Below are 14,976 nucleotides of genomic sequence, written 5' to 3' on the forward strand. Positions count from 1 at the left end.
GTGATTGACTCCGCTGACCTGGCGTCGTGAGGGAGTTTGTTCCACCATTGGGGTGCCAGAGCAGCGAACAGTTTTGACTGCGCTGAGCGGGAACTGTACTTCCTCAGAGGTAGGGAGGCGAGCAGGCCAGAGGTGGATGAACGCAGTGCCCTTGTTTGGGTGTAGGGCCTGATCAGAGCCTGAAGGTACGGAGGTGCCGTTCCCCTCACAGCTCCGTAGGCAAGCACCATGGTCTTGTAGCGGATGCGAGCTTCAACAGGAAGCCAGTGGAGAGAGCGGAGGAGCGGGGTGACGTGAGAGAACTTGGGAAAGTTGAACACCAGACGGGCTGCGGCGTTCTGGATGAGTTGTAGGGGTTTAATGGCACAGGCAGGGAGCCCAGCCAACAGCGAGTTGCAGTAATCCAGACGGGAGATGACAAGTGCCTGGATTAGGACCTGCGCCGCTTCCTGCGTGAGGCAGGGTCGTACTCTGCGAATGTTGTAGAGCATGAACCTACAGGAACGGGTCACCGCCTTGATGTTAGTTGAGAACGACAGGGTGTTGTCCAGGATCACGCCAAGGTTCTTAGCACTCTGGGAGGAGGACACAATGGAGTTGTCAACCGTGATGGCGAGATCATGGAACGGGCAGTCCTTCCCCGGGAGGAAGATGTAGGATCTTAATTTGATCAACCTGTTGTAGGAGAACTTTCCTGAAATACAGGACATTTTAAATATGTAGTGTATTTGAGGTTTACAAAGGATTCTGAAGTTTGTAATTTCCACTTAGAAATTTCCGCCTTGATTAACCATTACGAAAAATGTATCAACTTCTGCAAAAATGTCTATTCGTTATAATCCACATAATTCACATTTCCTGTTGCTGCAGAATAATTTTTCTGCTGTATCAAATTGTCTCAAATTAAGATCCTACATCTGTACCCTCTCTTCTGTTCATTGATTCCATCCCCCAGTGTATCCCCTCTCTTCTGTTCATGTTAGCACCAGACTCACAGCTGTTCATCACAGTTCAGCTCCTCAGTAGAAAAGGCAACACACAGATCCAGTTGCCGATGAACTGCAACGTCAGGGACATACTTTGCAATAATAGCAAAGGTAGCATCCCAAATGGCACCCTATTCCCTATTTAGTGCACTGTTCTTGACCAGGGCTATAAAAAAAGTAGTGCACTATTCAAATTAGGTAGAAATGTAGTGCACTATGTAGGGAATAGGGTGCCATTTGGGACACATACAGAGTGTTTCATCTCGAGAGACCTGAGGTTGTGTCTGGCAACTCTTCCCCCTTTGATGGTCAAACAACAAAGACAAAGACAAGCCTTCTCCACGTGAACCCTGTGTGGCTCTGTTGCCTTTGTCCTGCCTCTCTGTTCTTCCCACATCATACCGGGCCATGTCAGTCATCTTTCTCCTGCCTCTCTGTTCTTCCCACATCATACCGGGCCATGTCAGTCATCTTTCTCCTGCCTCTCTGTTCTTCTCATATCAGACCGGGCCATGTCAGTCATCTTTCTCCTGCCTCTCTGTTCTTCCCACATCATACCGGGCCATGTCAGTCATCTTTCTCCTGCCTCTCTGTTCTTCCCACATCATACCGGGCCATGTCAGTCATCTTTCTCCTGCCTCTGTTCTTCCCACATCATACCGGGCCATGTCAGTCATCTTTCTCCTGCCTCTCTGTTCTTCCCAAGTCAGACCGGGCCATGTCATTCATCTTTCTCCTGCCTCTGTTCTTCCCACATCAGACCGGGCCATGTCAGTCATCTTTCTCCTGCCTCTGTTCTTCCCACATCAGACCGGGCCATGTCAGTCATCTTTCTCCTGCCTCTGTTCTTCCCACATCAGACCGGGCCATGTCAGTCATTTCAAGTCTTTTCACATTTTCTTTATCATTTATTTTGTTCATGGCAGACGTGTGTAGACTAGAGGAGCTCCAGAACACCTCTGCTGATCTTCTCCTCCCCCCGTCATCCTTTGGCTTAGGAACAAAGGATGATCGATTCACCTTCTAGGCTAGAGTGTTTTAGTGAACAGTGGTGGTGCAGGAAGACAGAGTGTTTTAGTGAACAGTGGTGATGCAGGAAGACAGAGTGTTTTAGGGAACAGTGGTGATGCAGGAAGACAGAGTGTTATAGGGAACAATGGTGATGCAGGAAGACAGAGTGTTATAGGGAACAATGGTGATGCAGGAAGAAAGAGTGATATAGTGAACAGTGGTGATGCAGGAAGACAGAGTGTTTTAGTGAACAGTGGTGATGCAGGAAGACAGAGTGTTATAGGGAACAATGGTGATGTAGGAAGACAGAGTGTTATAGGGAACAATGGTGATGTAGGAAGACAGAGTGTTATAGGGAACAGTGGTGATGCAGGAAGACAGAGTGTTTTAAGGAACAGTGGTGATGCAGGAAGACAGAGTGATTTAGTGAACAGTGGTGATGCAGGAAGACAGAGTGTTATAGGGAACAATGGTGATGCAGGAAGACAGAGTGTTATAGGGAACAATGGTGATGCAGGAAGACAGAGTGATATAGTGAACAGTGGTGATGCAGGAAGACAGAGTGTTTTAGTGAACAGTGGTGATGCAGGAAGACAGAGTGTTATAGGGAACAATGGTGATGCAGGAAGACAGAGTGTTATAGGGAACAGTGGTGATGCAGGAAGACAGAGTGTTATAGGGAACAGTGGTGATGCAGGAAGACAGAGTGTTATAGGGAACAATGGTGATGCAGGAAGACAGAGTGTTATAGGGAACAGTGGTGATGCAGGAAGACAGAGTGTTTTAGGGAACAGTGGTGATGCAGGAAGACAGAGTGTTTTAGTGAACAGTGGTGATGCAGGAAGACAGAGTGTTATAGGGAACAGTGGTGATGCAGGAAGACAGAGTGTTTTAGTGAACAGTGGTGATGCAGGAAGACAGAGTGTTATAGGGAACAGTGGTGATGCAGGAAGACAGAGTGATATAGGGAACAATGGTGATGCAGGAAGACAGAGTGTTATAGGGAACAATGGTGATGTAGGAAGACAGAGTGTTATAGGGAACATTGGGGATGCAGGAAGACAGAGTGTTATAGGGAACAATGGTGATGCAGGAAGAGAGAGTGTTATAGGGAACAATGGTGATGCAGGAAGACAGAGTGTTATAGGGAACAATGGTGATGCAGGAAGACAGAGTGTTTTAGGGAACAGTGGTGATGCAGGAAGACAGAGTGTTTTAGGGAACATTGGGGATGCAGGAAGACAGAGTGTTATAGGGAACAATGGTGATGCAGGAAGAGAGAGTGTTATAGGGAACAATGGTGATGCAGGAAGACAGAGTGTTATAGGGAACAATGGTGATTCAGGAAGACAGAGTGTTATAGGGAACATTGGGGATGCAGGAAGACAGAGTGTTATAGGGAACAATGGTGATGCAGGAAGAGAGAGTGTTATAGGGAACAATGGTGATGCAGGAAGACAGAGTGTTATAGGGAACAATGGTGATGCAGGAAGACAGAGTGTTATAGGGAACAATGGTGATGCAGGAAGAGAGAGTGTTATAGGGAACAATGGTGATGCAGGAAGACAGAGTGTTTTAGGGAACATTGGGGATGCAGGAAGACAGAGTGTTATAGGGAACAATGGTGATGCAGGAAGAGAGAGTGTTATAGGGAACAATGGTGATGCAGGAAGACAGAGTGTTTTAGTGAACAGTGGTGATGCAGGAAGACAGAGTGTTATAGGGAACAGTGGTGATGCAGGAAGACAGAGTGTTATAGGGAACAATGGTGATGCAGGAAGACAGAGTGTTATAGGGAACAGTGGTGATGCAGGAAGACAGAGTGTTATAGGGAACAATGGTGATGTAGGAAGACAGAGTGTTATAGGGAACAGTGGTGATGCAGGAAGACAGAGTGTTATAGGGAACAGTGGTGATGCAGGAAGACAGAGTGTTTTAGGGAACAGTGGTGATTCAGGAAGACAGAGTGTTATAGGGAACAGTGGTTATGCAGGAAGACAGAGTGTTATAGGGAACAATGGTGATTCAGGAAGACAGAGTGTTATAGGGAACAATGGTGATGTAGGAAGACAGAGTGTTATAGGGAACATTTGGGATGCAGGAAGACAGAGTGTTATAGGGAACAATGGTGATGCAGGAAGAGAGAGTGTTATAGGGAACAATGGTGATGCAGGAAGACAGAGTGTTATAGGGAACAATGGTGATGCAGGAAGACAGAGTGTTTTAGGGAACAGTGGTGATGCAGGAAGACAGAGTGTTTTAGTGAACAGTGGTGATGCAGGAAGACAGAGTGTTATAGGGAACAATGGTGATGCAGGAAGACAGAGTGTTATAGGGAACAATGGGGATGCAGGAAGACAGAGTGTTATAGGGAACAGTGGTGATGCAGGAAGACAGAGTGTTTTAGTGAACAGTGGTGATTCAGGAAGACAGAGTGTTATAGGGAACAGTGGTGATGCAGGAAGACAGAGTGTTATAGGGAACAGTGGTGATGCAGGAAGACAGAGTGTTTTAGGGAACATTGGGGATGCAGGAAGCCAGAGTGTTATAGGGAACATTGGGGATGCAGGAAGACAGAGTGTTTTAGGGAACAGTGGTGATGCAGGAAGACAGAATGTTTTAGGGAACATTGGGGATGCAGGAAGACAGAGTGTTTTAGGGAACATTGGGGATGCAGGAAGACAGAGTGTTTTAGGGAACATTGGGGATGCAGGAAGCCAGAGTGTTATAGGGAACATTGGGGATGCAGGAAGACAGAGTGTTTTAGGGAACAGTGGTGATGCAGGAAGACAGAATGTTTTAGGGAACATTGGGGATGCAGGAAGACAGAGTGTTTTAGGGAACATTGGGGATGCAGGAAGACAGAGTGTTTTAGGGAACATTGGGGATGCAGGAAGACAGAGTGTTTTAGGGAACATTGGGGATGCAGGAAGACAGAGTGTTTTAGGGAACATTGGGGATGCAGGAAGACAGAGTGTTATAGGGAACAGTGGTGATGCAGGAAGACAGAGTGTTATAGGGAACAGTGGTGATGCAGGAAGACAGAGTGTTTTAGGGAACAGTGGTGATGCAGGAAGACAGAGTGTTTTAGGGAACATTGGGGATGCAGGAAGACAGAGTGTTTTAGGGAACATTGGGGATGCAGGAAGACAGAGTGTTTTAGGGAACATTGGGGATGCAGGAAGACAGAGTGTTTTAGGGAACATTGGGGATGCAGGAAGACAGAGTGTTTTAGGGAACATTGGGGATGCAGGAAGACAGAGTGTTTTAGGGAACATTGGGGATGCAGGAAGACAGAGTGTTTTAGGGAACATTGGGGATGCAGGAAGACAGAGTGTTTTAGGGAACATTGGGGATGCAGGAAGACAGAGTGTTTTAGGGAACATTGGGGATGCAGGAAGACAGAGTGTTTTAGGGAACATTGGGGATGCAGGAAGACAGAGTGTACACACTTAGAAAAAAGGGTTCCAAAAGGGTTCTTTGGCTGTCCCCATAGGAGCACCCTTTTTGTTTCCAGGTAGAACCCTTTTGGTTCCAGATAGAACCCTTTTGGGTTTCATGTAGAACCCTCTGTGGAAAGGGTTATACATGGAACCCAAACAAGTTCTACCTGCAACCAAAAGAGCTCTTCAAAGGGTTCTCCTATGGGGACAGCCGAAGAACACTTTTTGTTTCTAGATAGCACCTTTTTTTCTAAGAGCGTCATCCCAAACCAGCATCACCAGCATCACCACCATCACCAGCATCACCAGCATCACCACCATCACCGCCATCACCAGCATCACCACCATCACCAGCATCACCAGCATCACCAGCATCACCGCCATCACCGCCATCATCAGCATCACCAGCATCACCACCATCACCAGCATCACCAGCATCACCGCCATCACCGCCATCACCAGCATCACCAGCATCACCACCATCACCAGCATCACCACCATCACCACCATCACCAGCACTACTGATCCCCTTCAGATGATGAATGGAATAGAACGTTCACACAGTATTGCTTTAAAGCGTCTCCTCTCATCCTGATCAGTTATAGGGTAGACTAGATTAACATTGCTTCAAACCATTCCCCCTCCAGAGATCTCATCCAGTTGTGTTTTAATGTTCTCTAATAAACCTCTTAGTTTAACATTGTGACAGGGGGAGAGTTATGTGAACATTGGCTCATTCTGACTATGTTTCTCTCTCTGTCTGTGTCACACATACGCACACACACACACACACAAGCACACGCACACACACACACACACACACAGTATATCATACACCGCCACCCTCTTCTCTCTCTCACCAATACGTCTAGAATTATGTGTATGAATCCAAAAGGTCATGACCTTTCAGAACCATAAAGACGTTCCCTGCTGCTGCTGCGGCTTATAGCCCTCCCGCTAGTCATTCTGACAACACCATGCTCCAGGGTGAAGTGTCCCTGAGGTACAGATCTAGGATCAGCTTCCCCTTTCCCAATCCTAACTTTAACCATTACTGCGGAAAATGCTAAACTGACTCAAGTTCAGCGTCTAAGGGCAGCACCCATAGGCCGGTCAGTTTCCTGTGAGCAAAGACATGGGTGTGTCCTAATAATATCTCATTCAAGTGGTTTGGTTTTGTCAAGGGATTTGTAAATAAAGGCACATGTTGAGCGCACAGATATAATTAGACAGACAGACACAAGGGTTGAAGCTGATAGTTCCACAACAAGGGTTCCCACTTACTCAGTTTGACACATGGCTGGGATCAGGAGTGTGAAGACAGTCTGGCGTGGAGTGATGTTGTGTCAGATACAATACAACATATCTTGTTTCAGCTCCCCTTGAACTATTTGTGGCATCTCATTCGGAGAAGTGTTTCTGGGACTGCCATTGTCGCTGTCTCTGGTGGTTACTCAAAGAAACTTTGTTGAGATGCACTTTGTGACAGCTTGTAACTGACAGTGAGATATCTTCATGAAAATCTCTTGGACGTCCTCCAAGAACATTTATGTAACATAAAACCAAGACTATGTGCCTCTGCATATTGATAAGCTACCATAACACTGTATCAAATCAGATTATAAAGTTGGATTTTTCTGCTGGAGGTAGGAGATTTATTTAGACACAGATCTATGATCAGATTATTCTTCCTAAATCCTAAACTTTATTACATTTTAGTGGGGAAAATTCATAATTGAGCTCAGATCAGTGTCTAGGGGTATGTCCCAATTACCCATCCTTCCTCCGGAAGTGTGCACTTGTTAGTTTCTTTTCACTGATTTTAAAAGAGATGGCAGGTATAAGATATATGGTGGAAACGAGACCATGCCTCCACCAATCCAATGCTTTTAGACGTGTGGGAATTAGTGAACAAGTGCACACTTCAACAGAAAGAACATAAACTCAGCAAAAAAATAAACGTCCTCTCACTGTCAACTGCGTTTATTTTCAACAAACTTAACATGTGTAAATATTTGTATGAACATAACAAGATTCAACAACTGAGACATAAATTGAACAAGTTCCTGTAGTGCAATGCGTACTGGCGGCAGAGAAGTCAGGCGCAGGAGAGCGAAAACTGATTTACAACGGTGTCGTTTAATATCCATAAACCACCGTCAACAGAACAATACAACAAATGGGTCAAACAAAACCCGGTAAATACGAGCATACCGTGCATAAGCACTACAAGAAACAATTACCGACAAGGACATGGGGGGGAACAGAGGGTTAAATACACAACATGTAATTGACGGAACTGGAACCAGGTGTGATGGAAGACAAGACAAAACCAACGGAAAATGAAAAGTGGATCAGCGATGGCTAGAAGGTCGGTGACTTCGACCGCCGAACGCCGCCCGAACAAGGAGAGGGACCAACTTCGGCGGAAGTCGTGACAGTTCCACAGCCATGTGACTAACAGAAATGGAATAATGTGTCCCTGAACAAAGCGGGGGTCAAAATCAAAAGTAACAGTCAGTATCTGGTGTAGCCACCTGCTGCATTAAGTCCTGCAGTGCATCTCTTACTCATGGACTGCACCAGATTTGCCAGTTCTTGCTGTGAGATGTTACCCCACTCTTCCACCAAGCCACCTGCAGGTTCCCGGACATTTCTGGCCCTAGCCCTCACCCTCTGATCCAACAGGTCCCAGACGTGCTCAATGGGATTGAGATCCGGGCTCTTCGCTGGCCATCGCAGAACACTGACATTCCTGTCTTGGAGGAAATCACGCACAGAACGAGCAGTATGGCTGGTGGCATTGTCATGCTGGAGGGTCATGTCAGGATGAGCCTGCAGGAAGGGTACCACATGAGGGAGGAGGATGCCTTCCCTGTAACGCACAGGGTTGAGATTGCCTGCAATGACAACAAGCTCAGTCCGATGATGCTGTGACACACCGCCCAAGACCATGACGGACCCTCCACCTCCAAATCGATCCCGCTCCAGAGTACAGGCCTCGTAACGCTCATTCCTTCGACGATAAACGAGAATCCGACCATCACCCCCGGTGAGACAAAACCGCGACTTGTCAGTGAAGAGCACTTTTTGCCAGTCTTGTCTGGTCCAGCGACGGTGGGTTTGTGCCCATAGGCGACATTGTTGCCGGTGATGTCTGGTGAGGACCTGCCTTATAACAGGCCTACAGGCCCTCAGTCCAGCCTTTCTCAGCCTATTGCGGACAGTCTGAGAACTGATGGAGGGATTGTGCGTTCCTGGTGTAACTCGGCAGTTGTTGCCATCCTGTACCTGTCCCGCAGGTGTGATGTTCGGATGTACCGATCCTGTGCAGGTGTTGTTACACATAGTCAGCCACTGCGAGGACGATCAGCTGTCCATCCTGTCTTCCTGTAGCTCTGTCTTAGGCGTCTCACAGTACGGACATTGCAATTTATTGCCCTGGCCATATCTGTAGTCCTCCCGCCTCCTTGCAGCATGCCTAAGGCACGTTCACGCAGATGAGCAGGGACCCTGGGCATCTTTCTTTTGGTGTTTTTCAGAGTCAGTAGAAAGGCCTCTTTAGTGTCCTAAGTTTTCATAACTGTGACCTTAATTGCCTACAGTCTGTAAGCTGTTGGTGTCTTAACGACCGTTCCACAGGTGCATGTTCATTAATTGTTTATGGTTCATTGAACAAGCATGGGAAACAGTGTTTAAACCCTTTACAATGAAGATCGGTGAAGTTATTTGGATTTTTACCAATTATCTTTGAAAGACAGGGTCCTGAAAAAAGGATGTTTCATTCTTTGATGAGTTTATTATCAAGACGCACCCTTGGACATCATCCTTCAATATTTCTCCCCTTTTAGTTGACCTTTAGTGTCAAGTGACTCATGCAAGCCTCTCTCTCACTTCCTGTTATTGCCATGGTTACCACCTCATATTGAGTCCCAGCACATTCTCTCTGGGAGGCCTCTGATGCAGCCCTACTAAATTATTCACAACTATCCATATACAGTGCCTTCAGAAAGTATTCATACCCCTTTACTTATTCCACATTTTGTTGTGTTACAGCATGAATTCTAAATGTATTAAATCTATTTTTGTCTCAACCATCTACACACAATACCACATAATGACAAGTGAAAACATGCTTTTTGAAATGTATGGAGAAGGAAATAAAGAAAAATCAAATTTACATAAATATTTACACCACTGAGTCAATACATGTTAGAATCAACTTTGGCAACTATTACAGCTGTGAGCCACCAATGTGTCAGAGGAAAAACCGTACAACTAGCGACCGAAGTCAGCATGCATGCGCCCGGACCACCACAAGGAGTCGCTAGAGCGCGATGGGACAAGGACATCCCGGCTGGCCAAACCCTCCCTTAACCCTGACGACGCTGGGCCAATTGTGCGCCGCCTCATTGGTCTCCCGGTCGCGGCCGGCTGCGACACAGCCTGGGATTGAACCTGGGTCTGTAGTGACACCTATAGCACTGCGATGCAGTGCCTTAGACCGCTGCGCCACTCGGGAGGAAGGCCCAACGCTCTTAACCACTAGGCTATCTGCTGCCCTACACTGTTGTTGATCCATCCTCACTTTTCTATCACAGCCATTAAACTCTGTAACTGTTTTAAAGTCATCATTTGGCTCATGGTGAAATCCCTGAGCGGTTTTCTTTCCTCTCCGGCAACTGAGTTAGGAATTATGCCTGTATCTTTGTAGTGGCTAGGTGTATTGATACACCATCCAAAGTGTATTTAATAACTTCACCATGCTCAAATTGATATTCAATGTCCTTTTTTGTTTTTACTGAATTACCAATATGTGCTCTTCTTTGCGAGGCATTAGAAAACCTCCCTGGTCTTTGTGGATGAATCTGCGTTTGAAATTCACTGCTCGACTGAGGAACTTTGCAGATAATTGAATGTGAGCCACCAATGAGATGAGGTAGACATGTTAACCATTATTATTATTGCACACAGAATCAGTCCATGCAACTTATTATGTGACTTGTTAAGCAAATCTTTACTTCTGAACTTATTTAGGCCACAACAAAGGGGTTGAGTACTTTATTGACTCAATACATTTTTTGTAAACATTTCTAAAAACATAATTCCACTTTGACGTTATGGGATATTGTGTGTAGGCCAGTAACACAAAATCTAAATGTAATCCATTTTTAATTCAGGCAGTTACACAACAAAATGTATTTGACATTTTAAAATGCTTCAGAAGCTTGTAATTTCCACTTTGAAATTTCAGACTTAATTTTTGCCTAGTGAAAAATGTATCAACCCCTACAGAAATGTACATTAATTATATAATAACTCACATTTCCTTTTGATTTCCTGCTGTAGCAAACTGGCTCAAATTAAGATCCTACACATGTACTCTTCCTGAGGTCTACACTCTTCCTGGGGTCTTCCGTGGGTCTTCCTCTGGTCCATCTTCTAATACCTTCATGAACCTTGTAGGAAGTCTATCTCTCTTCAGTTGTTTAAAGCTGGACGTAAAAATTATTTTCCCATACAATAATACCTCCCCCACGCACACAATTACCTACTGTACTGCATGCACCAAGTATTCTGACATGAGATTATCAGGCTGTTATTCCCAGCAAAAGGAAAGGAGGGATTTGTGTGTGTGTGTGTATTAATCCCCCCCCCCCCCCCCGTCCTCCATTTCTTCTGTTCACGTTAATCGATGTTGTGCTCATGCTGTGTGACTTTATCGGGTCAGTGTTCACCTCTAATTGAAATAAATGCATCCAATTTATCTACGTTCTCTGTCCACTGATTTACGAGGCCCACAGACCAGAGAGAAGGAATGTGGGAAAGTGTGAGTGTGTTTCAAGTTTTATGAGTCGTATGTACAGGATACACATGGTATACATCGTTCAGCTACAGGCTTACTTACAGGTTCCTTCTCCACAATGCAACAACAATAAGAAATAATAAAAAGATAAGAATACTAACAGAAAGTAAATGGCTCAGTAGAATAGAATTAACATTATACATCAGTATAATACAGGAAGGCACAATTTATAGTCCAATATTTGCAAGTGTATTTTGGGAAGGGGGCATGTATAAACATGAATATATTAAGAGTCTGGGAGCAGCAGTTCTGATGTGTGTAGCATGAATGTGTGTGTGTGTGTGTGTGTGTGTGTGGGTGTGTGTGTGTGTGTGTGTGTGTGTGTGTGTGTGTGTGTGTGTGTGTGTGTGTGTGTGTGTGTGTGTGTGTGTGTGTGTGTGTGTGTGTGTGTGTGTGTGTGTGTGTGTGTGTGTCTGCACACTAATGTGTGTTTGTGGAACATTTTTCCGTGCATGTGTTTGAGGATGAATGAACAGACCAGAGATTGGACGGTTGTTAAAACCCAGATTGAAAATGCCTTCACAAGCCTTATAGCCGTTCCATCATCATTAGGGCTCTATGGACCCTGGTCAAAGGTAGTGCTCTATATTGGGAATTAGGGGACCATTTGGTACTCAGCCATTAGCTCTCCTCCATACTGTCATTGCCCTCCGTACTGCCATTAGCTCTCCTTAGTACTGTCATTATTTTATTTGTCTTTTTTATTTAACTAGGCAAGTCAGTTAAGAACATATTCTTATTTACAGTTGAAGTCGGAAGTTTACATACACCTTAGCCAAATACATTTAAACTCAGTTTTTCACAATTCCTGACATTTAATCCTAGTAAAAATTCCCTGTCTTAGGTCAGTTAGGATCCCCACTTTATTTTAAGAATATGAAATGTCAGAATAATAGTAGAGAGAATGATTTATTTCAGCTTTTATTTCTTTCATCACATTCCCAGTGGGTCAGAAGTTTACATACACTCAATTAGTATTTGGTAGCATTGCTTTTAAATTGTTTAATTTGGGTCAAACGTTTTGGGTAGCCTTCCACAAGCTTCCCATGATAAGTTGGGTGAATTTTGGCCCATTCCTCCTGACAGAGCTGGTGTAACTGAGTCAGGTTTGTCGGCCTCCTTGCTCGCACACGCTTTTTCAGTTCTGCCTACAAACTTTCTATGGGATTGAGGTCAGGGCTTTGTGATGGCCACTCCAATACCTTGACTTTGTTGTCCTTAAGCCATTTTGCCACAACTTCGGAAGTATGCTTGGGTCATTGTCCATTTGGAAAATCCATTTGCGACCAAGCTTTAACTTCCTGACTGATGTCTTGAGATGTTGCTTCAATATATCCACATAAGTTTCCTCCCTCATGATGCCATCTATTTTGTGAAGCGCATTAGTCCCTCCTGCAGCAAAGCACCCCCACAACATGATGCTGCCACCCCTATGCTTCAAGATTGGGATGGTGTTCTTCGGCTTGCAAGCCTCCCCCTTTTTCCTCCAAACATAACGATGGTCCTTCCCTCCAAAAAGTATACATTTCTCCAAAAAGTACGATCTTTGTCCCCATGTGCAGTTGCAAACCGTAGTCTGGCTTTTTTATGCCAGTTTTGGAGCAGTGGCATCTTCCTTGCTGAGCGGCCTTTCAGGTTATGTCGATATAGGACTTGTTTTACTGTGGATATAGATACTTTTGTACCTGTTTCCTCCAGCATCGTCACAAGGTCCTTTGCTGTTGTTCTGGGATTGATTTGCACTTTTCGCACCAAAGTACGTTCATCTCTAGGAGACAGGACGCGTTTCATTCCTGAGCGGTATGATGGCTGCGTGGTCCCATGGTGTTTATACTTGCCTACTATTGTTTGTACAGATGAACGTGGTCCCTTCAGGCGTTTGGAAATTGCTCCCAAGGATGAACCAGACTTGTGGAGGTCTACGATTATTTTTCTGATGTCTTGGCTGATTTCTTTTGATTTTCCCATGATGTCAAACAAAGAGGCACTGAGTTTGAAGGTAGGCCTTGAAATACATCCACAGGTACACCTCCAATCAACTCAAATGATGTCAATTAGCCTATCAGAAGCTTCTAAAGCCATGACATAATCTTTGGGAATTTTTCAAGCTCTTTAAAGGCACAGTTAACTTAGTGTATGTAAACTTCTGACCCACCGGAATTGTGATACAGTGAATTATAAGTGAAATAATAATAAGTGAAATCCGTCTGTTAGCAATTGTTGGAAAAATTACTTGTGTCATGCAAAAAGTAGATGTCCTAACCGACTTGCCAAAACTATAGTCTGTTAACAAGAAATTTGTGGAATTTTTGAAAAATGAGTTTTAATGACTCCAACCTAAGTGTATGTAAACTTCCGACTTCAACTGTACAATGATGGCCTTCCCCAGCCAAACCCGGACGACACTGGGCCAATTGGGCACCGCCCTATGGGACTTCCAATCATGGCCAGATGTGATACAACCTGGATTCAAACCAGGAACTGTAGCAACGCCGCTTGCACTGAGATGATGCAGTGCCTTGGACCGCTGCGCCACTCGTGAGCCCATTAGCTCTCCTTCGTACTGCCAGTAGCTCTCCTTCGTACTGCCATTTCCCTCCGTACTACCATTAGCTCTCCTTCATACTGCCATTTCCCTCCGTACTACCATTAGCTCTCCTTCATACTGCCATTAGCTCTCCTTCGTACTGCCATTGCTCTCCGTACTGCCATTAACTCTCCTTCGTACTGCCATTGTCCTCCGTACTGCCATTAGCTCTCCTTCGTACTGCCATTGCTCTCCGTACTGCCATTAGCTCTCCTTCGTACTGCCATTGCTCTCCGTACTGCCATTAGCTCTCCTTCGTACTGACATTGCTCTCCGTACTGCCATTAGCTCTCCTTCGTACTGACATTGCTCTCTGTACTGCCATTAACTATCCTCCATACTGCCATTGCTCTCTGTACTGCCATTAACTCTCCATACTGCCATTGCCCTCCATACTGCCATTAGCTCTCCTTCGTACTGCCATTGCCCTTCGTTGCCACTGCTTCCCTGTCACCTTCACATCGATTCCACATTGGTCCAACACACTGTACCCTTCCCTTCATCACCCCTGTCAGTACGGCTGTGTTTCAATTCTCTGAAAAAGCTATATGAATGACTCATGATATGAGGATGTAGCCTGAACAAGCTATATGACTCATGATATTAAGAAGAATAAAACAGATTTCTATTTCAAGGTCAACTCGACCAGAGAAAATCATCAGGCAGGACACGAAGAAAGATATGAGACAAGATGTGAGACAAGCCCCTGATTATTGAGCTGGTGGCAGGTTATATTGAAGCCGACTGTGGTTCTGTGCCCCCATTTAAACAGAAACCCGACCAACCTTAGCCTTGTCTGTGCTGAGGGCGGTCAGGCCTAAACTGTAAGAAAACTACACTGTGACATTTATATTCAACCATATCTCTCCCCATCACTGCCATTCTCCTCTTCTGTCACTCTAGACATACAGTAGAGAACGTGTTCGCTATATCTACCTCGTTAGAAAGATTAAATAATAATATTTCTTTATTTGAACTATTTTTGCTTTATCTAGTGAGGGAGGCATTGAAAACACTTGTTTCCGATAATGACCTGGGTTTCCCTAAACCTGTGTAGCTAACATGGACGTTTTCTTGATGACC

The sequence above is a fragment of the Salvelinus alpinus genome, chromosome 5, assembly GCF_045679555.1.
Source record: "Salvelinus alpinus chromosome 5, SLU_Salpinus.1, whole genome shotgun sequence".
Lineage (NCBI taxonomy): Eukaryota > Metazoa > Chordata > Actinopteri > Salmoniformes > Salmonidae > Salvelinus > Salvelinus alpinus.